The following is a 25,296-nucleotide window of genomic DNA, read 5'->3' on the forward strand; positions in this document are numbered from 1 at the left end:
GAAAATATGATCAAAATATCAGGAACATATGATCAAAACATCAGGAAAATATGATCAAAATATCAGGAAAATATGATCAAAATCTCAGGAAAATATGATCAAAACATCAGGAAAATATGATCAAAACATCAAGAAAATATGATCAAAATATCAGGAAAATATGATCAAAACATCAGGAAAATATGATCAAAACATCAGGAAAATATGATCAAAACATCAGGAAAATATGATCAAAACATCAGGAAAATATGATCAAAACATCAAGAAAATATGATCAAAATATCAGGAAAATATGATCAAAACATCAAGAAAATGTGATCAAAACATCAGGAAAATATGATCAAAACATCAGGAAAATATGATCAAAATATCAGGAAAATATGATAAAAATATCAGGAAAATATGATCAAAATATCAGGAAAATATGATCAAAACATCAGGAAAATATGATCAAAATATCAGGAAAATATGATCAAAACATCAGGAATATATGATCAAAACATCAGGAAAATATGACCAAAGCATCAGGAAAATATGATCAAAATATCAGGAAAATATGATCAAAACATCAGGAAAATACGATCAAAACATCAGGAAAATATGATCAAAACATCAGGAAAATATGATCAAAACATCAGGAAAATATGATCACAACATCAGGAAAACATGATCAAAACATCAGGAAAATATGATCAAAACATCAGGAAAATATGATCAAAACATCAGGAAAATATGATCAAAACATCAGGAAAACATGATCAAAACATCAGGAAAATATGATCAAAACATCAGGAAAATATGATCAAAACATCAGGAAAATATGATCAAAACATCAGGAAAATATGATCAAAATATCAGGAAAATATGATCAAAACATCAGGAAAATATGATCAAAACATCAGGAAAATATGATCAAAACATCAGGAAAATATGATCAAAACATCAGGAAAATATGATCAAAACATCAGGAAAATATGATCAAAACATCAGGAAAATATGATCAAAATATCACGAAAATATGACCAAAGCATCAGGAAAATATGATTAAAATATCAGGAAAATATGATCAAAACATCAGGAAAATATGATCTAAATATCAGGAAAGTATCATCAAAGCATCAGGAAAATATGATCCAAACATCATGAAAATATGATCAAAATATCAGGAAAATATGATCAAAACATCAGGGAATTATAATGATTGTTTTAATTTTCAGTCTATGACCGGAAGCAGCGATGGAAAATTCTGTCGATTTCAAAGTAAAAATATTTAATCCAGGTGTTGAGGCTGATTACACAAAACATTTGAATAGTACAGCAAATATGGATCCTCCATGTAAAAAGAGTAATCAATAAGACCATAAACGAATCTAGATTAATGTATTTCCCCCAAAAAACTATCGTGTATCCGTATCCTCAGTAAGGCTCAAATTTGGCTAGGCATATGCATTAACAGTGTACATCAAATCAATTTTTATCGAGTTTCATTCAATTAGGTTAAGTTTTCTCTACAACAATAATATAAGCGGCATGTTTTCATTATCGTTGGATGCAAATGTTGGTGTTGATAATGATTTTAGAAAACTCTTGCATGAAATTTATTTATAGACGTGACACAATATTTTTCTTGAAAACCTCCGTACAGACACATGGAAATATATGGTTAATACTACGAAAGAAATTTATCGCGTTTTGAATGCACGAGTGGTTTTGAAACTTAATTTATTTTCCCCCACTTATATAAAGAACATATTCCGGATTAACATGGATAGAGATTTCAATAAACATTGCTAAAATGGAGAGTCAGTAGGTTCAATTCTAATAAAATCAATGTCTTCTAACACGCGACGAGAGAAAATAAGTGTGAAATTAAAATGTATATTTTTCAAAAATAAATGAAAATAAGTTTATATGTGTATAACTAACTTACACAGGTTCCAGAATTGAAAAGTTATGCGGTACAACTAACATATTTTCTGTATAAAACCGAACCAATTTGATTCGTTAGTAAAAACTAAATATTAAACTGACTTTAGTTGTCCGAAATTATAAGATGCACATATTCATGTGATGGGAGCATGTTTGACTGTTTAAAAAGTGAGAACAATCAATTGCAAAGTGAACATGAAAAAGGCAGAAAAACTAAGCTAGCTTGTGGAACGTGTAACATCAATAATAATATTTGAATGTAAATTCTAAACCAATTATCCTATGTTAAAAAAACTAAAAGTTTTGAAAGCTAATCACACCTAATAATTCCATTTATACTAATTAATCAGGAAAATATGATCAAAACATCAGGAAAATATGATCAAAACATCAGGAAAATATGATCAAATCATCAGGAAAATATGATCAAAACATCAGGAAAATATGATCAAAACATCAGGAAAATATGATCAAATCATCAGGAAAATATGATCAAAACATCAGGAAAATATGATCAAAACATCAGGAAAATATGATCAAAATATCAGGAAAATATGATCAAAACATCAGGAAAATATGATCAAAACATCAGGAAAATATGATCAAAATATCAGGAAAATATGATCAAAACATCAGAAAAATATGATCAAAACATCAGGAAAATATGATCAAAATATCAGGAAAATATGATCAAAACATCAGGAAAATATGATCAAAACATCAGGAAAATATGATCAAAACATCAGGAAAATATGATCAAAACATCAGGAAAATATGATCAAATCATCAGGAAAATACGATCAAAACATCAGGAAAATATGATCAAAACATCAGGAAAATATGATCAAAACATCAGGAAAATATGATCAAAACATCAGGAAAATATGATCAAAACATCAGGAAAATATGATCAAAACATCAGGAAAATATGATCAAAACATCAGGAAAATATGATCAAAACATCAGGAAAATATGATCAAAACATCAGGAAAATATGATCAAAACATCAGGAAAATATGATCAAAACATCAGGAAAATATGATCAAAACATCAGGAAAATATGATCAAATCATCAGGAAAATATGATCAAAACATCAGGAAAATATGATCAAAACATCAGGAAAATATGATCAAATCATCAGGAAAATATGATCAAAACATCAGGAAAATATGATCAAAACATCAGGAAAATATGATCAAAATATCAGGAAAATATGATCAAAACATCAGGAAAATATGATCAAAACATCAGGAAAATATGATCAAAATATCAGGAAAATATGATCAAAACATCAGAAAAATATGATCAAAACATCAGGAAAATATGATCAAAATATCAGGAAAATATGATCAAAACATCAGGAAAATATGATCAAAACATCAGGAAAATATGATCAAAACATCAGGAAAATATGATCAAAACATCAGGAAAATATGATCAAATCATCAGGAAAATACGATCAAAACATCAGGAAAATATGATCAAAACATCAGGAAAATATGATCAAAACATCAGGAAAATATGATCAAAACATCAGGAAAATATGATCAAAACATCAGGAAAATATGATCAAAACATCAGGAAAATATGATCAAAACATCAGGAAAATATGATCAAAACATCAGGAAAATATGATCAAAACATCAGGAAAATATGATCAAAACATCAGGAAAATATGATCAAAACATCAGGAAAATATGATCAAAACATCAGGAAAATATGATCAAAACATCAGGAAAATATGATCAAAACATCAGGAAAATATGATCAAAACATCAGGAAAATATGATCAAAACATCACGAAAATATGATCAAAACATCAGGAAAATATGATCAAAACATCAGGAAAATATGATCAAAACATCAGGAAAATATGATCAAATCATCAGGAAAATACGATCAAAACATCAGGAAAATATGATCAAAACATCAGGAAAATACGATCAAAACATCAGGAAAATATGATCAAAACATCAGGAAAATACGATCAAAACATCAGGAAAATATGATCAAAACATCAGGAAAATATGATCAAAACATCAGGAAAATATGATCAAAACATCAGGAAAATATGATCAAAACATCAGGAAAATATGATCAAAACATCAGGAAAATACGATCAAAACATCAGGAAAATATGATCAAAACATCAGGAAAATATGATCAAAACATCAGGAAAATATGATCAAAACATCAGGAAAATATGATCAAAACATCAGGAAAATATGATCAAAACATCAGGAAAATACGATCAAAACATCAGGAAAATATGATCAAAACATCAGGAAAATACGATCAAAACATCAGGAAAATATGATCAAATCATCAGGAAAATATGATCAAAACATCAGGAAAATATGATCAAAATATCAGGAAAATATGATCAAAACAAAATTACGCACCTGAGTTTTTTAAACACGAACACCACGTTTTAAAAACATACACACATTTATTATTCACGGTCGGAATACTTTTTCAGAACAACAAATGCCACGTTTCCACATCATGAAGATTTCTCCTGACGTTGATTCCAGCGTCTCAAGCCGATCTTTTCTCGTCGATCCTTCGATCTCACCTGCGTCTACTCTCGCTCCCAATCTCTTACTCGCAAAACTATCTATATTAATTTAGTTTCTATGACATCACCCATCACGCTCACAAAATATATGAATATCGATTCACGTTGTGGCCAGCTGACTTGGTCTATATATTTTCGACTTCCTTACATAATTGTTTTATTAACCTCAACTCTAATTATAAACAATATCCCTGACTTCGACTCCAAAAACAATGACAACCAGGATTTCAACATTCCTCAAATATTTACGAAATACAATTTCTGGAATAATAATCATCATCAACTATCATGAATTCATAAATTCATAATCTTCGATTATTCTTCCCGGTGTTTTCTGGTAATTAACAATCTAGCATCACTAACGCCCAGTGCTATTCACACCCACCCAGTAGAGATCCGGTTAGTTCTTTCTACCCTCGGGGCTTCCATCCTCCGTGACCCTCGTTACTTATTTGTGTGGCGCCAGTTTATGGCGACACAAAAAATTAGGAGTAACCAAAGCCGTATGTGGATTAACCCGACAATTATACAGCTTTCCTTTGCAGGATTCCATCTGATGTTACTTGCTTTTTACATCCCTAGCAAATTCCATATGCCACGCTTGATCATATGCTTCATATGTGTTAGTCTCTGCATTCAAACGGTTTTCTTAATATTTTATTCGTTTTGATTATTGTTATCAGTTGTATCCTCTCAACCATCCCTCCGATTCTTATATCTTCCATTCTTTTTCTAAAGTTTATCGGTATTGTTCCTAGTGATCTTATTATTAGTAGTGTTATATTGGCTTTCTTCATCTTCCATATTCTTTTGAACTCTTTGTCTAATTCCGTGTATATGCTCCCCTCTTTCTCTTTGTCCTTCGCTCTGTGGTCTGCTGGAACAGCAAAATCTATGATCTGATAGGACTTTTCCATCATGTAAACTATTATGGCATCTCGTCTTCCTGCTTGAATGGGTTTATTTGTGTGTACATCTATGCACATCTATGTCCCATACGAATTTTTGTCTTTTATTTTCAAGTACCGTTGCCGATTCGTGCGTGTACAATTTGTCTGGATGTGCATAATTCCCAGTGAACTGCCTTCCTCACTTGATTATGTCTATATTTTTTATATTCTTTTTTTTCTCTTGGTTGTTTCATTCGTTTATTGTTGCCCAGTTGCGTATGAAACATTAACACAGTTCGTCATTTACATTCATGTCTTGATCTTATACGGTCGGTCAACGAGTTTATTTGCTTTGGAATCGGATGCTATTGTAATTGTTTCAAGAGTGTGTTGCCTTTACGGCGTGAAGAAAATGAACTCAAATGTGCATTAAAGTAGAAAATACAATTAGTCTGAAAAGACACAAAAGAGCCAAATGTGTTTGTGATGAATTGTAATGAACATTGTCACGAACTCACTTCACTCAAGAGTCGTAGTAAAGTGCATCAACATTATTATGTTTAAATCTTGGTCATTCATTACTTTCATTATAGATGTCCGCACCTCCACGCTGTCCTTATAATTAATTGCTGCTTTTACAACATCGAAACAAATATGAACAAAACAATCAAGCTAAAATGTCGTAACTTTATGGTTAAAAAATAGCAATGCCTTCTTCATTGTTACTCAAATAGCAAAATTGAAGTTGTTTTATTCCTGCAGAATGAAACGGCGGTTATAACACATTTTAATACATTTCAGTGTTGTAAACATCAGTAAACACATTTTTATATAATCGTTGTTTCGGACGAGATAATGAGTTCAGGGCTCAGCGCTACAATCTATTCGGATTCTAATTACACTTTTCTTCATTAAAATCTCATCTGAAACCTCACATCAAATCTTATTCATATCGCGTGATCAAACTAATCAATGAAATATTTGAATGCGTATTAGACGACATCTGGTCCTCACGAGGTGTGAGTAGTATTTAACGCACACATTAATTTCGTCCCACTCCAAAATAGTCATCTAATATCAATGTAAAATATTAGACACTTACTTGGCCTAAACTCAGCGTTCTTTGCATGAGGTAATAGATGCGACACGGATTAATACCCCACATATAAAGAGTATCCCCACTCATCATCTTTTCTATAAAAAAGTAACAAATAAGAAACAGTAAAAAACGTGTATAATACTTATCAAACCATCCAAATGCCTTGATGCAAAATAGTGTTTGTCATTTAACAAAGTAACATAGCCCGTAAATATTTTAGGAACATTACGATTTCGAGGTAATCCATTAGAAAGCAGCGAGTGAATTTTTCCACGTAAAATAAATGACCGTTGCAAGGCCAGGGGTTTTGCCTGTGGCGTTTTGTGTTTTTTATAATGTATTTTTTTCTCCTCTCAGTAGTCAGAAATATTCAATTACAACATACTCGAATCTGGCTGAATATATTCCTTAGGTTTCTCCTTTTTAAATTTTACATTAACTCTGACAATTTATGAGCATTCCATTTTCCAGCCAAATTAAAAGACTCGTTTTTTTTTCTTGTTGCCACTTCTTATTATATGTAATACGTCACTCCAGCATGACTTTCTACTCACTGACCTATATGTTTCGTAAGCCATTTATTTTACGTAAAAAATGTTATGATATTGTCAAAATACTTTTATAATTTGTATTATTTAGCGTATTCAACTACTCTCATACTAGTATTATACTGTTCTTCAGTCAAACAAGTGAGACTTATTAATTAATTTCTTGCTGCAGTCTATGTAGCATCCGCAGGAGGAATGAACACCCAATTGCGAATACTTAAGACTAAAAAAATCTTCTGTTCGAAATTCCGTGCAGATTTTCGAGTTCAACACAAAGACACCGCATTTCGGCAGGATACACCTGAAGAATGTCGAAGATTATATCGACCGAAACATTGTGAAAGTAAAATTGTGCACAAAAATCGTAGCCTGAATAATCTAAATAACTGAAATTATTGAGTATTTGTAAGACTTATGTTTTATAAATTATCTTGATTATCTGTTTGTCAAATAATAATTAACGTTTGATGTAACCTATATATCTACAAATAGTCGGGTATTTCAGAAATATTTATTAAATAATTAATAATATAAAAACATCGTGTATCATCTTGCTTAATGGAATAAAAAGAAGCGGTTTTGGCTTAAAACTTCTATTCAGAAATAGTTTTATTGGATTTATTTCTTTTAGTTTGTTTAGTAGCATGATTTTTAGCATGTTTTTAAGATTCATATTATTCTCCCGTGAAAGTTTCGGTTTTGGATTAAAGGCAACTATAATTTCACAAAAGTGAATTTTAAATTAGAACAAAAAATAAAAATCACCTCAGCTCGAAAGGATGTCTTGTGCACTTACCAAGGACAGAACAGATACTTCAGTGTCATCACAGTTCTTATGAATCATTAAATTGTGGACTTAAAATTATTATTGCGACTCACTAAAACACATTATTCATATTTGAAACAGATCTGGAAGGATTTACTGGCAACACAAACCGGGTAATGTATCATACATTTTGGTCGTTATACTTTCCGTCCTACTTCAAGAGAATTTAATTTGTAGTCGGTAATATTTACGGCTTTTCCAACCTTCATAATTGTTCACTTTGAACGGAATTTCAACAAAACTTTATTCATTACGCCATTGGTCGTTGCGATCAGTTCTAATCCACCACATGGATCAAATAATGGATTTCATACGAAATTCCGTGCAAATTTCCGAGTATGACAAGATACAGTGAAAAAGGTCGAAAGTAATATAGGCCGCAGCGTTATGCAAATAACACTGAAAGTCCCAATAATAATCAGAATAATCCAAATGATTCAAACATTGTGAAAATTATAATTAATGTAAATAATAATAATGCTTAACTCAACATATTGTCACATAATAATAACATTTTTTATCAACACATTAAGTATCATCTAAGATTTAACACGGAGCTCGATGTTTGATATACTACGTGGGTAACCATTAATAGATAAAATGATTCATTAACACTCCACACTTGTTAATATTACGTGTTTGAAATTACTTATCTCCAGAAATAAAATAATAAAAGCGTAACTTTAGTAAGAATGTAACAGAAGTATAAAAAATGTTTTGTACGTATGCAGTGAACAGTCTTTAGCTTAACATATGTGTTTTTCGTATTTTAGAAGAAAAGCCTCGGTATGATTGGATAATTTACAAAAGCGATGATTCGCGAGAAATGTAATTTTTTTTAAATATATCGGATCGGGTCTGTTATGCAATCGATATAAGCCATTGGAATTGTAATTTGATATTTAAACTATACGGGCTAGTGTTGCAATAATATCTTTGCCAGTCAGACTCAAATATTGGTAATATAGGAGCGATGACAAATATCCAGAAATAAACCGACATTATTAGATGCATATAACTTTCTATTTGATACTATTAACGCAAAATATATATTGATAAAAAAGGGTGTTTATTTATTGATCTTAATACTGTCTAATAATGGGTAAAATATAATACTTGATTAAAACACGTTTTTGTTAAGATGTAAACAAGTGTTTGTTCTCAGATTCACACACGCATATATATATATATATATATATATATATATATATATATATATATATATATATATACAGACATATATATATATATATACATACACACACATACATATATATATACCCGCTCACGATAAAGCTAGAACCCAGAATTAGATAGAATCTAATATATTATATATATATATATATATTATATATATTATATATATATATATTATATATATATATATATATATATAGCTAGCTTTTCAGAAACCGATCTGAGTTTCAAAGTACATAGAAAGACCACACACAGAAACGATTATATTCACTACTACTCGCACCACAATGATAAAATAAAGACTGCCATGATTATTGTTTTTTTCTTGCGTGCCTTTAGAATATGCAGCCCCCAATATCTTAATGATGAATTTCAATACATAACGAATGTTTAAAAAAAAACTACACTACCTATCCTATTTCATTTCTTACGCAAAGAAAAAATCTAGGAAAATACACTATAATATAAACAGACAGAAAAATAAAACAAATACCTCATTTTAAACAGACATCATTTCATTCTCACCCACACTAAAAATACAAAAATCTATGACACTCTTAACAGACTTGGTTTTTACTTGATACGAACAACTTCCACAACAATAAAACAGACATTAACAACTACCAAGCACTCTCCCAAAACCCTCAGATCCGACGCCGGTATATATTCCGTCCCATGTAACAATTGCCAACAAGCATACAGAGGTGAGACACAGCGTAAATTGAAACTAAGACTTTACGAACACAGAAAGGATATAAGAAATGGTAACGCCCTAAATGCACTCTTTTGCCAGTGTGCAGAACACGATCATTCATTTAATTTAGATCATGCGAAAATATAAAATACGTGATAGATAGAGCTAGAAGAAGACTTTTAGATTCAGCATTAATATTAAACACTAATACTATTACGCAAAGAAAGGGCTTCTACCATTTAGCCCCTAGTACAGGGAAAATAATAATCAAAGAACAAAATATCAAAACAGATCCTGGTTAACCGTTTTTTCCTTGGTCCTTAAATAATTCAACAAAATGAATAAGTTTAGAGAAAAAAAAGTGTGCATATTTATTTAACGTATTTTAAAAGTTTACATATAGACATTGAACAACGCAAACCTTCCCCCCACACACATAGTTTCCCTCCCGATATGGGTAGGATGCTAACACTGTTTCCTTTTCATTTTCATATGGTGTATGATTGTTTTCTTTTTTTGCATTTTTCCTTTTAATATCTTGAAAATGTCCTCTGCAATAGGGACGAAACATTGATCATTTCATAAATTCATTCGGTTTTTCTTTTTTCAAAACAACATAACGTCAACCATCGCTGGTATTTTTATTTTATTTTTATTCATATATATATACTTTTATATATATATATATTTATATATATATATATTTATATACATATGTAAATATGTATATATTAATATTTGTCATATTCTTGCCTGAAATATATAATTATTTTATATCTATCAAATAACTTTGCATATATATATATATAATATATATATATATATATATATATATATATATATATATATATATATATATATACGCATGTATGTATATGAATACACACACATATATGTGGAGGGAGAGGGGAAAAGAAAAGCATATTTTAGACATATCACTGTAACAAATATGACATCTCTATTCATTCATGACAAAGAATTTCGAGAGGATGACAAAGATCATTTGATGTGTTAAAATGTTTTTGAAGTGAATGGTTACAGAGTGCACACAAGAAGAAGATTAAGAAGAAGAAGATGAAGAAGAGAAAAAAGCGTTGAGGTTATTGTCTCCGGAAGTCATTGACTAAACAAAGAAACCCTTCTTCATAGAAGGAACACGCTCTTAAGCGACCCACTGCCCCAGAGATGCAGCTGTTGCGAGTCGCCTTTCATCGTTCGCTTCTTGAGAAAAAATAAAACAAACCAAACAAAAAGGAAGGAAAGGAGAGAAAATGCTATTTTGATGTGCGTGAAAGAATGATATACAGATGAGTTACATATTCAATCAAACCTTCCCGATAAAAACATTGGTTCTTTATCTGTAATGTCAAAATAGACTTATACGACACGATTTCCCATATTAGATAAATAAAACTGAATTGCTATTTTAATCATACATACAGTGAAAAGATTTAAGTTTTCTTTTTTGCTTGGTAGTATTTTTGCATTAGACTGATACTCGCCCAAGCTTATTTCATAGGTAACAATGACATCCATTAGACAAATAAACTACATACATACAAAGGAAATAGATACAAGATACGTAATAAATATTCAGTTTTAAGTAATAACTATTTTAAATACAAACGAATGTACTTCATGTTTTTCAAGATAAGAATTTATTAATGGGAAGAATAATCGTCAGTAATTTAAGTAAGAACATTGTAGATATTTTTTCATATCAGAACTGATTTCTTATGCCGGCGGTTTTGTTATCCGATTATCTGTGGGAGGCGTCATGCTGATTTAAATTTCAGTACACGGTTTGCATTACATTTTACACTTTCTATCCAAGAATTACAACGAGAAAAAGATGCCTACATATAAGGCTAGGACATATGTATGGCTATGTTTTTAACATGATGTTGGCGTTGGCCATTATCGATTCATTTCTATCATTAGTCTCCGTGATATATCCCTTGTTTAAATTCTTTCTAGAAAGAGATCGTATGATTATGGGTGTCCACATAAAGGTTGCCAACATCTCTTTGTGAACAACGTCTCTTTCTGTGTAACGATCCGGATTCAAACTTCGAACACTGACGTGCTCCGCTTGCCACCGTCACCTCCCAGTTTTTGACCTGTGCGTATAAACAATAATATATTTCTTGCTAATATTTCATTCTAGTTACACACCTGCAGTAATATGTTGTTCAGACTTATACACGACCGAAATACACTATGAAAGGCAAGCTTTGGCGTGCACATAATAGCTACGTTAAATTCTTATTCTGATCAAAGCTGAAAGTTGTTTGCATATTAATAATATTATAATTAATGGTGAATTAAACAATACATAATTAACACATTTTAACTCCAGAAATTCAGTCGTGAAAATTGTACATAAACGTCTGATAAATATGTTATAGAAATATACACTCGGCAAGTAGTCATTTAAACGTTAGTATTTTATAGTATTTAACTCCTCAAAGGCAGAAGCTAATTCTATCATACGTAATCAAAAAATACAATTATTAACAAACAGTCCATAATTATTCTAAAAGCTATTGCGTTATAGAATAATTATGGACTCTATTTCGGGGCGAATATGTAAACAAGAAAGAAAATAAATATTATTTACGCTCTTAGCTTAATTATTAATCGGTTATTTAGAACCTTCTACAAAATACGGCTAGCAGCAACAGTTGATGTCCGTCAACCACTATTCTATGCCGTTTCTCTCTGTCGTTACCTCTTTCTCTCTATTGGAGCTGTATAACCTCATTCGTCTGATCGGCTTCCGATGCAAGTTTGATGACTTGTCTCAAATATGTCCTCTTTTTTAACATGTGTCTGAGCAACAAGTACTAATTACTAATTCTATTCAATTTTTATCTCTTATAACTTTTCACTTAGCAATATTTTCTTTATAGATAGGGTAATTATAGATTCTAATAATGTAGGTTTGAGTGAACATGAGAGAAATATAAAAAAAACGATTTACTCCACACCATTTTATTCTCCTTAATTTGAATCACATTCTATAAGTTATATTGAAAAATACATAGAATTTATACAATATATTATAGTACTTATTTGCTTTCCTAGAAATGTAAAATTTGACGAAAAGCGTGTTTTAGTGATGGAAGATTCAGCACTCGAAAAAGATATATATTTAAACTTAAATAAAACTGCATTAATTTAAAAACATTTCTAATTTACTGATCGATGACCGAAACTGCAGGGTGAGACTATGAAATTGTCGCCCTAGTAAAGACGACATGATTCCATTTCCGTTTGATCAAAACCGTTTTTTTGTTGTTGTAGACCAGTTAATAATTGGCTATATGTGTACAAATCCCAAGAGCGATTAGAGTCTTATACCATGCCTGAAAGTGACACAATGTTCTATTGATCACAGTTATGACAACAGGATCATTGCCAACACCCTCAAAATGCATAGCTGGATTGTTGCGAATAACAGGAACCTGCCCAGGATTATGAAAACAAAGTATCTGGACATGGTTATGGTCTTTGGTGTTGTTTCAAGTGAGAGCAACATCATGCAACCTCATATTTTCGAAGACGGCTTAAAAGTCAACACCAAAGTGTTCTGGATGTGCTGAAGAATGTGGCGATCCCCTGTTCCAATCAGGTGGCCGCTGATAGACTCTGGAGGCAGCTCACAAGTCCCAAGAGCCCCAGGCGTAGCTTCAGAAAGAGTGATACAACTTTGTATCCTTCTCTCATTGCCCCCCCCATCATTCCCCGACCTGAATCCACTGGACTACTTCGTTTAGTCATACGTCGAGATCATCACCAACATGACCTCCCACAACACCAAAGCAGCCTTATCGCCGCCATCCACCGAATATTAGACGAGCTCCCGCCGGCGCTTGTAAGAAATGCATGCTCAGTTCCGGATCCGTATCGAAGCGGGGATTGAGACTGAAGACGGCTACGTTTAATGGATGTAGGCTCTAATACATAACCAAGTTACGTGAATTGATTTTTCAATAAAAGTTTTGAAACAAAGTTGTAGTGTTGTTTTTTTTAGAGTGACAACTTTATTCTTCCACCCTGTATATTGAATATCAAACCAAGACCTAACTTTTGAATTACTTTATTGTAAAGTATTAGGTTGACAAGAATGTTGTTGCGGAATTTTAAATTTTGTTTTCAAATAATGTATTTTCAAATACGTTTTCGTAATAAAACTTTTACTTTATATCCCATTTTAAAGCACGTTTCTCGCTTTATCTAATCGTTTTAAAACAATCAATGCCTTCTTTTCAGAACGTTGAATACAAGGTGGAAAAAATATAAATTTGCACAATGTTTTCATTTCAGTACAAGATAGGACGAACGGCTGCTAAAACAGCTCGCGGTATCAATGAAGCGTTTTGCCCAGGAACCACTCCCGAACACACAGCGCAATGGTGGTTTAAGACATTTAGTGGTGGCGATGAAAGCCTTAAAGATGATTAGCGTAGTAGTCGGCGATAGGATGTTGACAACGATCAATTAGTCGCAGCCAATCAACGCACGACTGTTCGAGGACTTATATCTGAATTAGACGCAGTGCATACGACAACTTCCCGTTTCTTGTGAGTTGAAAAGACACAAGCACTTGATAAATTGGTGCCTCTTGAATTGAACGAAAAAAAACCGCCCTTATGAAGTGTCCTCTTTTCTTCTTTTACGCAACATCAAGAATAACCAATTTCTCTACCGTTTTATGATTTGCGATGAAAAGTGTGTTCTTTACGACAACCGCCGACGCTTAGCGCAGATGCTGATGAAGTTCCAAGACATTTCCAAGAGCTAGAGTTGCAATAAAAGAAAGTCATGCTGACTGTTTGGTGATCTTCGGCCGGTCTCATCCATTAGTTTTTTGAAGGCTAATGCGTTCAGTGGAAAAAGTACTGTTAATAAATGGATGAAATGCATCATAAACTTCGACAACAACACCCAGCATTAGTCAACAGTAAAGACCCAATTCTGCTCCACAACAATGTTTCCTGCTAAAACTATCCTGCAGAAGTTTAACGAATTGGACTTTGAAACTCTGCCACCTCCCACCATTCTTTCCAGGCATCGCACATACCGATTATTACATTTTAAGCATCTCGACAATTTTCTGCGTGGGTATTGTTTCAAAAACCTAAGCAGTATCAAAAATGCCCTAAGCGACTTCATCGCCATCAGGACACAACTTTAAATACACTTGTTTTGCGTTTGCGAAAGTGTGTTCATTCTGATGGCGCTTATTCCGATTAATAAGTTTTTGTTTCAGCCGAAATAGGTTCACCTTAATTTCAATTTAAAAACCGCAAAAACTTTCCCGTTAACCTGATACTTAAATAAATAAAGTAGAAAGCGACCATCATTTTACTTATATTTTATTGAAATTAAATCAATGTTATTTACTGATGAGATGATCCGAGTGATTTTCAGAGAAGACATGGTTTGAACGCTGATATACTCAAACCTTATAATTGTTTATTTTGTGGCGGTCATTTATTTATCGAAGTAAATAAATTTCTAGGTCATAGGGTTACACTACCCAATCAGATTTTGAGCTTTTTCTATCGATCTGTTTCTGACGTAACTATAGTCGCATATAATCAATTAATAGTATTTTATAAAAACAAAATATCCACTTTCAATTGCAAAACTAATTCTTGAAAGCAATATGAAGAGGAAGAATGGCTGAAGTCCAAATCTCCAAGTTAAACTTAATCTAGTTGGAACAATAGAAATGACATCAGTCTAAAAAAAGCTTTTTTTGATATTTAATCGCTTTGAATTAACTTCAGTTTCTGACAAACGAATATTACCCTTTTGAAAACAGGTACTTAGCAAATGTTTTTCTTTACTGGTGCCTTAAGGTCACGGAGATTGCTGGAGTAGAGGAGAACACAAGTAATACGATGAACTGAAAACGGAAAAAGATGCTTGATGCCACATTGGATAACAATTAAGAGGAATGAAGAACTATGACGTATCTGAGAATTGGCACAAAGTTTCAAAGCCGGCGTTTCATTAGTAAGCAAACACTTACGTCGGTGGAAATCCTATCTCTAGGCTCGTTACTCACTAAATACTATTTAAAACAATCCAATATAGCGAATCTTGTATGCATAGATCTGCCACTTAATTTTCTGCCAACTAAATTTAAACTTTAGAAATCTTACATTGAACACTTGTTTCAAATCTAAATACGTTAGTGTTTTCAAATGCATAATGTAAGCCTATCATAGAAGACGTATCTCTGAATAATTGAATTACAGTGTCTGTATTTATTCTTCTATGATTCCATTCTTGATTTCTGTATTATTATTATTATTATTATTATTATTATTATTATTATTATTATTATTATTATTATTATTATTATTATTATTATTATTATTATTATTATTATTCAATAGAAATTTGCACACAGGTCATCCTCAAATATTTTACTTTGAGAACAACCTGCGTCGAGGTGACAACGAATCCCCCTAGATTTCTAGTACTCTCCACCTCTTTCGATAATATTTTACAAATGAATTTACGTTATCGCCACATCTGTTTATCATTAGTTTCTCGCTAGCAACGTCCTTTTTTATGGACTTTTATGGCATTTGAGTGACAAAAAGCATCCCCAAGGTTTTAGGCATTTTCATACTAATCCAGTGGAGGGCCAGTTAATGGTTCTTCTCCTCCATTTTTTAAAAATTCTCCTTGAAGCTTCACGACTATTTGGGGTGATGTCAATTGATGCCGATACATTTAAGGAGTAAGGTTGGTTAACTTACAATTATACGGTTTCAGTTTTCGTGATTCCATGTGAGGATTTTATGACTTATTTTTATTCTTGTGTTGTAATTTGTATAGGTCTGCTTAGCGATTGACGCTCATCTTCAGTCTCCTTATTCAAGTAGTTTCCTTAATATTGTTATCCGTTGTATATTTTCAGCCATCCCTCTAATTCAATTTTCTCTCATTAAAAAAATCGACATTGTTGCTGATGGCCGTACTATTATAGTTGGTCTCTTGACTTTCTTCATAGTATATATACATACTCTCTAAGAAGTTCTGCTTGTATTTGCTCCGGTTTTCTCGCTCCATGATATTTAGGCTACTGTCTGCTAGAACAGAGAAATCCACGATCTGGCATGTCCCATAATATTCTTTCATTTTTGTTTTTAATTACTGCTATCGCTTTATGCTTGTATTATAAGTCTAGGTGTCCCAGATGCAGGTGTTTGCATGATTTCAAGTATACCAACTTCCCCACTTTATCGGTTTTATTCTTGTAGTCTTTTTTCGACTAGTTTACTGTATTCACTTGATATGTTATTTATCGTTTCTGTTCTGTGTCCACAGAGTTTGCATTTCTATTTCCTTGTCAATCTTTGCTTTAATGTAGTTGCTTCGAATCGCGTTATCGTGTACGGCTATGATTAGGGATTTAGTTTCTATGTTTAGGTGTCTTTTTCGTAGCCATGTTAAAGTAGTTTTGTGAATCTCATCATTTGTGATCCGTATAAATTGTCTCTTCCAATTTTTATTTCTGTGTTTTTTGCTGCATTAATTTTTCTTTCTGTATTCTAATGTCTTATGTATTCTGTAATTCTTTTATTCTGTTATTCACGTAGTGTTCTATACAAATCAGTCTCTTCTACCGTATTTTCCTTTCATATAACCTCGTTTAGTATCATCCTTTGGGTGAAGCACATTGTCCATTCACATGTTTCCAGGTGTTTAGTCGAGATGCGTTTGGTCTAACTTATAAACAGTTCGGTGTCAGTTACTAGCAATACTGCCCATGTTTTTATACGTTTTATTTGGTTTCTACTAGATAGATTAGTTTCTATATAGATTAGTTTCTATGCGTTTTATTGTGTTTCCTCAGTATTCGTTTCCCATTTTCTCACTTCTGTTCCTTTGAATAGACTTGCTTCTAAAACTACCAACATTTTGTGGGTGTCATGTTAAACTAGTACCCTTATCTCCGGGTGTTTGGGGAGTTGCATACCTTTCGTTCCCTCTTTTCCCTATTTTATAACTAGCAATGCACGCTTGTCCATGCCAAATTATATAAGCAATGCCCACTGTTTATACTGAATTATTATTATTATTATTATTATTATTATTATTATTATTATTATTATTATTATTATTATCCTAACCATCATTACAAAATCATCATCATCATCATCATCATCATCATCATCATCATCATCATCATCATCATAACAATAATAATAAAAAATGTATTATTAATATAAATATTACCGTTATTATCATCATTATCATTAGTAGTATTACTATTACTAGTTTCAGTAATATTCTTACACAATTCATTATCAGTAATTCTACCTTGGTAATAATCATTATTATTCTCCACATTCTGAGTAACAATGAGCTTCCTTAGATTTCACGCATTTTCGACTGTCGATAAACTTTACAACTGATAACGCATTATCTCAATAGCCGTTCATTACGATTATTATCCTAGAAAAGAAGTGTTACTTTTTCATCATTGTAATTAAAAAAAAAGTGACTCATTATTTTGACATCTAATTTACTTATGTGTCTATGGTGTGCACACCGATGACAGAGAATTATTTTTTCTCGAATTTGAAACGATATATTAAGAATGTTAGATAAGGTTTGCATCAATAGTTTTTTTTATTCAGCAGAAAGAAAAGGCAAATAGATTAAAAATAGGTTACTATTATTATTATTATTATTATTATTATTATTATTATTATTATTATTATTACAATTAAAATTATTAACATTATTATTATCATAATAATAATAATACTAATAATAATAATTGTATTATTAATATTAATATTACCATTATCATCATCATCATCATTAGTAGTAGTAGTAGTAGTATAGTGTAGTTTAATATTATTAATTATAACGTTTAAAACCTGTTTTCAAACATACCAGAATTCAACCATTAAAGTACAAATAAACATGTATTTATAAAAATAAACGTTAATTAAATAACAGTTATTAATATGCTTGCAAACATATGAGTCCTCCGGTGCCCACATTTACTAAACTGAGAGGTTGATATAATAGCATACAAACTACAAGCAATGACACTAAAAAAAGGAAATAACGACCCGGATGGTGCTATTATTAGAACAAAATAAAAAGTACACCACTGCTACCCCAGTCCAACGCCACCCTTATAGGACAAGTAACCACAGAACAAAAGTATCGTGAGTAATGAACATGTACTACAATGTAAAGTAATGATAAATGAACACATACTACTCTACTTACAAACGAGAGATCTAATGCCTAATATAATGGTATCATGATTTAGAACAAATTTAAGAACATATGCTACACTATTCCGTTTAAAACCTGGCAGCCTCACTCCCTTCCTAAACAATATAACTGATACCTCCGAATATGAGGCACGTCATTTTATTTCCTTATTTTGTCTGCGATATATTTAAACAAAAAGTATGCAACCTAAGTGTTAGTTTGGAAACTTTCGGGAATATTGATGCGGTAATTCGGAAATAATATATATATATATATATATATATATATATATATATATATATATATATATATATATATATATATATATTAAATGAAATAGACGTTTTCTCTCTATTAATTCTCTTTTCGATCTTGTCCAACTTCCGAATAACAGTCGTCATGCTTGAACTGGTAATGTAATCACTCTATTTATCATAAGTCCGTGTACTATCCAATTTATTGTCAGGGATAAATTAATGTAACTGGTTTTGAACAATTTATAAAAGTGTTTCCCTTCATCGATCTATTATTTTATATTTTTTGAGTAGGTAAAATTTATATATATATATATATATATATATATATATATATATATATATATATATATATATATATATAAATTTTACCTACTCAAAAAATATAAAATAATAGATCGATGAATATATATATATATATATATATATATATATATATATATATAAATTTTACCTACTCAAAAAATATAAAATAATAGATCGATGAAGGGAAACACTTTTATAAATTGTTCAAAACCAGTTACATTAATTTATCCCTGACATATATATATATATATATATATATATATATATATTTATATATATATATATATATATATAAACATGTACAAAAACTATAGTAAACAACTAAGCAACTAAATGGAATCAATAAATGAGTGCTAAACTCAAGTATTCGTGGGGAAAAGCAAAATTATAGACATTCAGGCTTCAGACTCTGGGGTACTAGTTCCTAACTTAGGTTCGGCCACGCTGATCAGTAGTATAGCGGCGCTGCAAGTGTCTTTGGATAATTATATTTAAAATATACACATACTGCCCTCTATGTAAGGACTTTATCTTATTGAAGGGAAACAATATCCCCAACTAGTACTTAAGTGGAGTGTTTAGTTAAAAATTATACAAATAAAATACATCCCTCTCTCTTTATATATCTTGAGTGTAGCTTAATCGCCATATATATTTTATAAATTACTAACTAGCTCTACCTAACTCCTGACCACTTTTGAAGTAAATACTTAAAGTTTACGCATAAATCTATACTTTCGTATATTAATTTTATGTGAGTAAACTAAGTAGTTATATATATATATATATATATATATATATATATATACACACATATATATGTATATATATATAGACTTATATGTAATATACTGAGTTCGTGTGATTTAGTAAATTTTCATATACCAATAGATTTTAAGCCAAAGATGGTTGATTTAAGGAGTAAGCTACAAAATTATCACATTTCATTATTGAGCATTAATATAGTATGTGTGCAAAATCAAGACTTCAAGACAACAAAAAGAGTATTTCAGTTTACGTTACAATTGTGTCAATGTCCAGTTTGACAATTTCAAGCATTATATCGTTTTAAAAAATTTCAAAAACCAGAAATTTCTCCAGACTTTATGAATGAACACAATTTGGCAATGTGCCATTTTTTGAATAGAAATAAAAAGGGGGGGGAGAGAATCCCTAACGGGAAAAAGCATTCGAGAAACATTTACCTTGGTTGTGGTTATGGAAAACCTCATTTAAATATTAATGTATCGCCTAATTTCCTATCCTTAATTAAGAACAGATTTAGGGGAAATTTCTATGGAGAGCCATAAGCCATGTAAAATTATATATATATATATATATATATATATATATATATATATATATATATATATATATATATATATCCCATTTGTTGGATTCCTAAATACCTTTATTTCCCAATGATTGATTTTTTTATAAAAAGCATTTTTAAAACTTTTGTTTCTATATTTATATTATGGCCGTAACAACCTTGTAAAGACGTTACGGCTTGTTTTAATTTTGTATTAGTGGCAAGTAATGTTTATAGATTATGGTTTAGAATTTGATTGAATATGACCAGAAAAGATAGAGAGGGGCATTTTTACATTACATTGGGTGCCCCGCACTCTTCGTAGGTCACTTGGTTGATCTCTACTTACTAAGGGAGATAGACAAGAAAATTCCACGTTTAAATGGGGGATTTTACAGGGACGACGCACTTTTCGTAGTTAATTCGAGCGACCGTATTACGGGAAAATCAAGAAAAAACATCAGAAAATCTTTAAAGGAATTTGGATTAGAAATAACAATGGACAGCAATTGCAGGATAGTTAATTTTCTGAACGCAACCCTCAACCTAAACAATAGCACATACGAACCTTACCACAAACCTTACCAAACTACTTTATACATAGATTACCGATCAAACCACACGAAATGGTTGAAGAAAGCACTGGCCCCCAACATTTCTAAAAGCGTTTCAGAACTTTCTAAGAATGAGAATATTTTTGAAAAAAACAAGGAATACTACAATGAGGCCCTTAGAAGATGAGGATACAACGGAAAAATTTAATATAACAGCAACAATAATAGTAACTACAAACCTAGCTGTGTAATCTCGTACAACATGGCAATGAGAGCTAGAAAAAACCCTAAGACCAATAAGGAAAACGTTGAAAATGATCATAAGATTAGAAATCGAGGGGGAAATGATAACAGCAAAACAGGGAAGGAGAGAAATAGACGCAAGAGACATGGTTGGTTCAATACACTATTCAGCGAGCATATTAGAAATAATATACCTAATGAATTCTATAGAATAATAGACCAAAACTTCCCCTGGATAATAAACTAAGCAAAATAATAAATAGAAACTCTGTAAAATTATCTTTCTCAACGTCCAGAAACTTAACTAACGCTATAATTAGCTCCAACTATAGAAAAATCAGCAAAATAAGGAACAACAACGAACTAGCATCAAACGAAAATATACCAAACAGAAAATGTAATTGCAGAATACCTGAAAATTGTCCGTTGGATGGGAAATGTCTAACGAAAGAAATAGAGTACAAACGCGAGATAAAAACCGACAGCACTAAGAAGATATATCTGGGAGCCACGGGAACATTGTTTAAGGACAGATACAGAAATCACGTAGTATCATTTAAAAAGGAACCTGAGATAGAAACTAATAAAGATAACGTAAACGACAGCAGGATTGGGCACAAAAAGCATTAGAAATAAAAACAAAAAGAAAACTACCACTGCATTAGGTGATTGGAGTAGGGAACTTAACAGAAATAATGAGCATTTTGAATTAAAATGGTCAGTAGTGGACAGGTGGAGGAAGTGCAGCCATGGAAAATCAAAAAGTGCAATCTATGTTTATTGGAAGCCTTCTACATTGTGAATTCCAAAGAGGATATTTTGAATAAAAGACTTGGTGCCGTACAGGGATGCCTTCATAGAAATAGATTTCTGCTATCACGCCTTAAATGTAACTGAGGCATAACCTTTCTACAACAATAAGGATCATCGGATGCCAGGATTAAATTTTAATGTCTAGTTTAATATGTAGAATTGTTACAATATAAATGAACGATCCTAATCTAACATGCGAATATAGTTTCCATTCTTCTTAACCGTGTAAGAAATATATATAAAGTATATAGCTCATCTAGGAATGGATTTTTTTCTCCATAACCCTGAGCATTCTTGTATTCAGTCGTAGCAGTATTAACAGTGAAATAAATAACACCCACTTCAAATCCATAAAACAACTTAGCAATTAATCTAGTTATTATTAAAAATTAAATTAGCAACTGGTGATGTTAATCCATTTAAATATTAATTCAATTGATTTTGTCATCTGTCACCCTAGGTTGATAGAATCCATGCTAACTTACTTAAACTTCTACTTCACTCCATGGTCTAAGTATTTTTTACCCAACAATGCAGGAGTAGATATCCTCCCACCGGAGTAAAACACACATGGAGCCGTGGGTGGTTTTGCTGTCAGAATAATACTTAGAGGACATTTAATGTTTTATCTATTTAGACAACCCTAGAACACAACGCATCAATTATATGACAGGAGCAGCATAAGCGATTAATAGCAGATGCGGGTTAAACACAACCTATTCCTTTAGATCAAAAACATAATTTATATACATGATTTGTTAAATAAACAATTATAGCACTTATTGTTAAATAAGCCAGTGTAGCACGTTATGGACCTATCTGATTAAATTAATTATTAAATCAAAGTCACCTTCTAGTAATCAATGAACCGAAAACACAAACAGCCTGAATTACCTCCCTTTAACCATTATAAGAAACTAAATCGACCCAGTTTCAAACAAATTTAACTAGCAATATTTAACAACATAATTGGGTTATCTCCTTTCTAAATCATCCTAAGCAACGACATAAAAACATTTTAAGTAGAATAACTATGAATTTTCAGACAGTAAATAGATTAGAACACTTCACCAGAAATGTCCTACAAGGTTTATATATATATATTTAATACACCAATTTTATTTTATTCTAATATTAAATCAAATTCTAAACCATAAATGGTGTTATATCCATGTACCAACAGAACGATACTCTATAAATATTACTTGCCACTAATTCAAAATTAAAAATAACTGTAACGTCTTTACAGGGTTGTTACGACCAGAATATAAATATAGAAACAAATTTTTTAACAATTCTTTCACAAAAAATCAATCATTGGGAAATAAAGGAGTTTAGGAACCCAACAAATGGGATGTATATAAAAAAAGTAAATGGCTTAGGGATCTCCGTAGAAACTTCCCATAACTCTGTTCTTAAATAAGGATACGAAAATTAGGCGATACATTAATATTTAAATTTTTTTTTCCGTAAACACAACCAAGGTAAATGTTTATCGCATGCTTTTCCCGTAAGAAATTCTCCTTGTTTTTTCATACAGTCTGAAGACATGCTGGTTTTTGAAACTTTTCAAACGGTATAATGCTTGAAATTGTCGAACTGGACATTGAAACAATTGTAACGTGAAATTAAACAATTTTTTGTTGCCATCAACACCTTGTTTTGAAGTCTTGATTTTGCACACACAGTATATATATATATATATATATATATATATATATATATATATATATATATATATATATATATATATATGGTGTTATAATGGAATAATTCCAGGAGGAAATCCGGGTATGAGAGCTCAATGTGGTAAACGGAGCAATAACATAAAAATATAACACGGAAAATTACATAATTGTCGATGCAATAATTTATTTCAATCTTATGGTATTTTCAAGCATCTAAACACGACAATTACATTTTGGATACTGAAATAAAGAAAGAAAAAGAATCGGGCCCAGACCGTCAAAAACCAGCCGAAAGTTTATTAATCCTAGTGTTAATCGTTTTAGGTATTTGTTTAATTATGCAACTTGGATGGTTAGATCTAGTATTAATATACGATGGTGTGTTATTATCTTTATTGAAGGGCTTGTATACCCCCTTTCTTAAGTCTAGGGTTATATCTGGATAATTAACTTCTTTACAATTTGGGGTTATATCTATTTTAAATCCAAGGTATTTGAATGCTCTTACTAATTTTTTTTATGTATTTTCGATACCATAGGGCCGTCACTATTAGGGATAACAATTAGTCCACCATCCCTGTATAATCCCACTAAATTAGGCTCTATGATTCTGCTAATTGTGTACATTATAAATATGCTCACTAGATCGGCATTCTGGGCCTAGTCAAAAGCTCCATCGGGACGTCAAATTCGTTGTTGTTCGAATTGTTTCCTGATTGTTCAAAAGGATGAATCTGCGACAAGGCAGAATTAATTTTACCTGATCTTCGGATACATCCACGAAATTCCTAGCATAATTAATGCTCTTCATGAGTTTATGCCTCGAGGAAAAAATATAAATCCCGAAGTACGAACACAATAATCTCTTAAATAAACGAGATGAACTGATGGCCAGATGCAGACATAAATGTAAATTTAAAATAACCAATAACTTCAGATCCTACGAACAGATAATTCTATAACGGTAAAGAGATCGAATTTAATACCACTAGATTATTTACGATGAACCCTCCCACCCACCCCACTGGCAATTATAGAGCTGTCCGGTATAAACTCGGTTATGACGACTTGATGATATTTCTTGTCCGAAATTTAAGTTG

This window comes from Euprymna scolopes, chromosome 20 (genome assembly GCF_053919585.1).
Source record: "Euprymna scolopes isolate OS-2025 chromosome 20, ASM5391958v1, whole genome shotgun sequence".
Lineage (NCBI taxonomy): Eukaryota > Metazoa > Mollusca > Cephalopoda > Sepiida > Sepiolidae > Euprymna > Euprymna scolopes.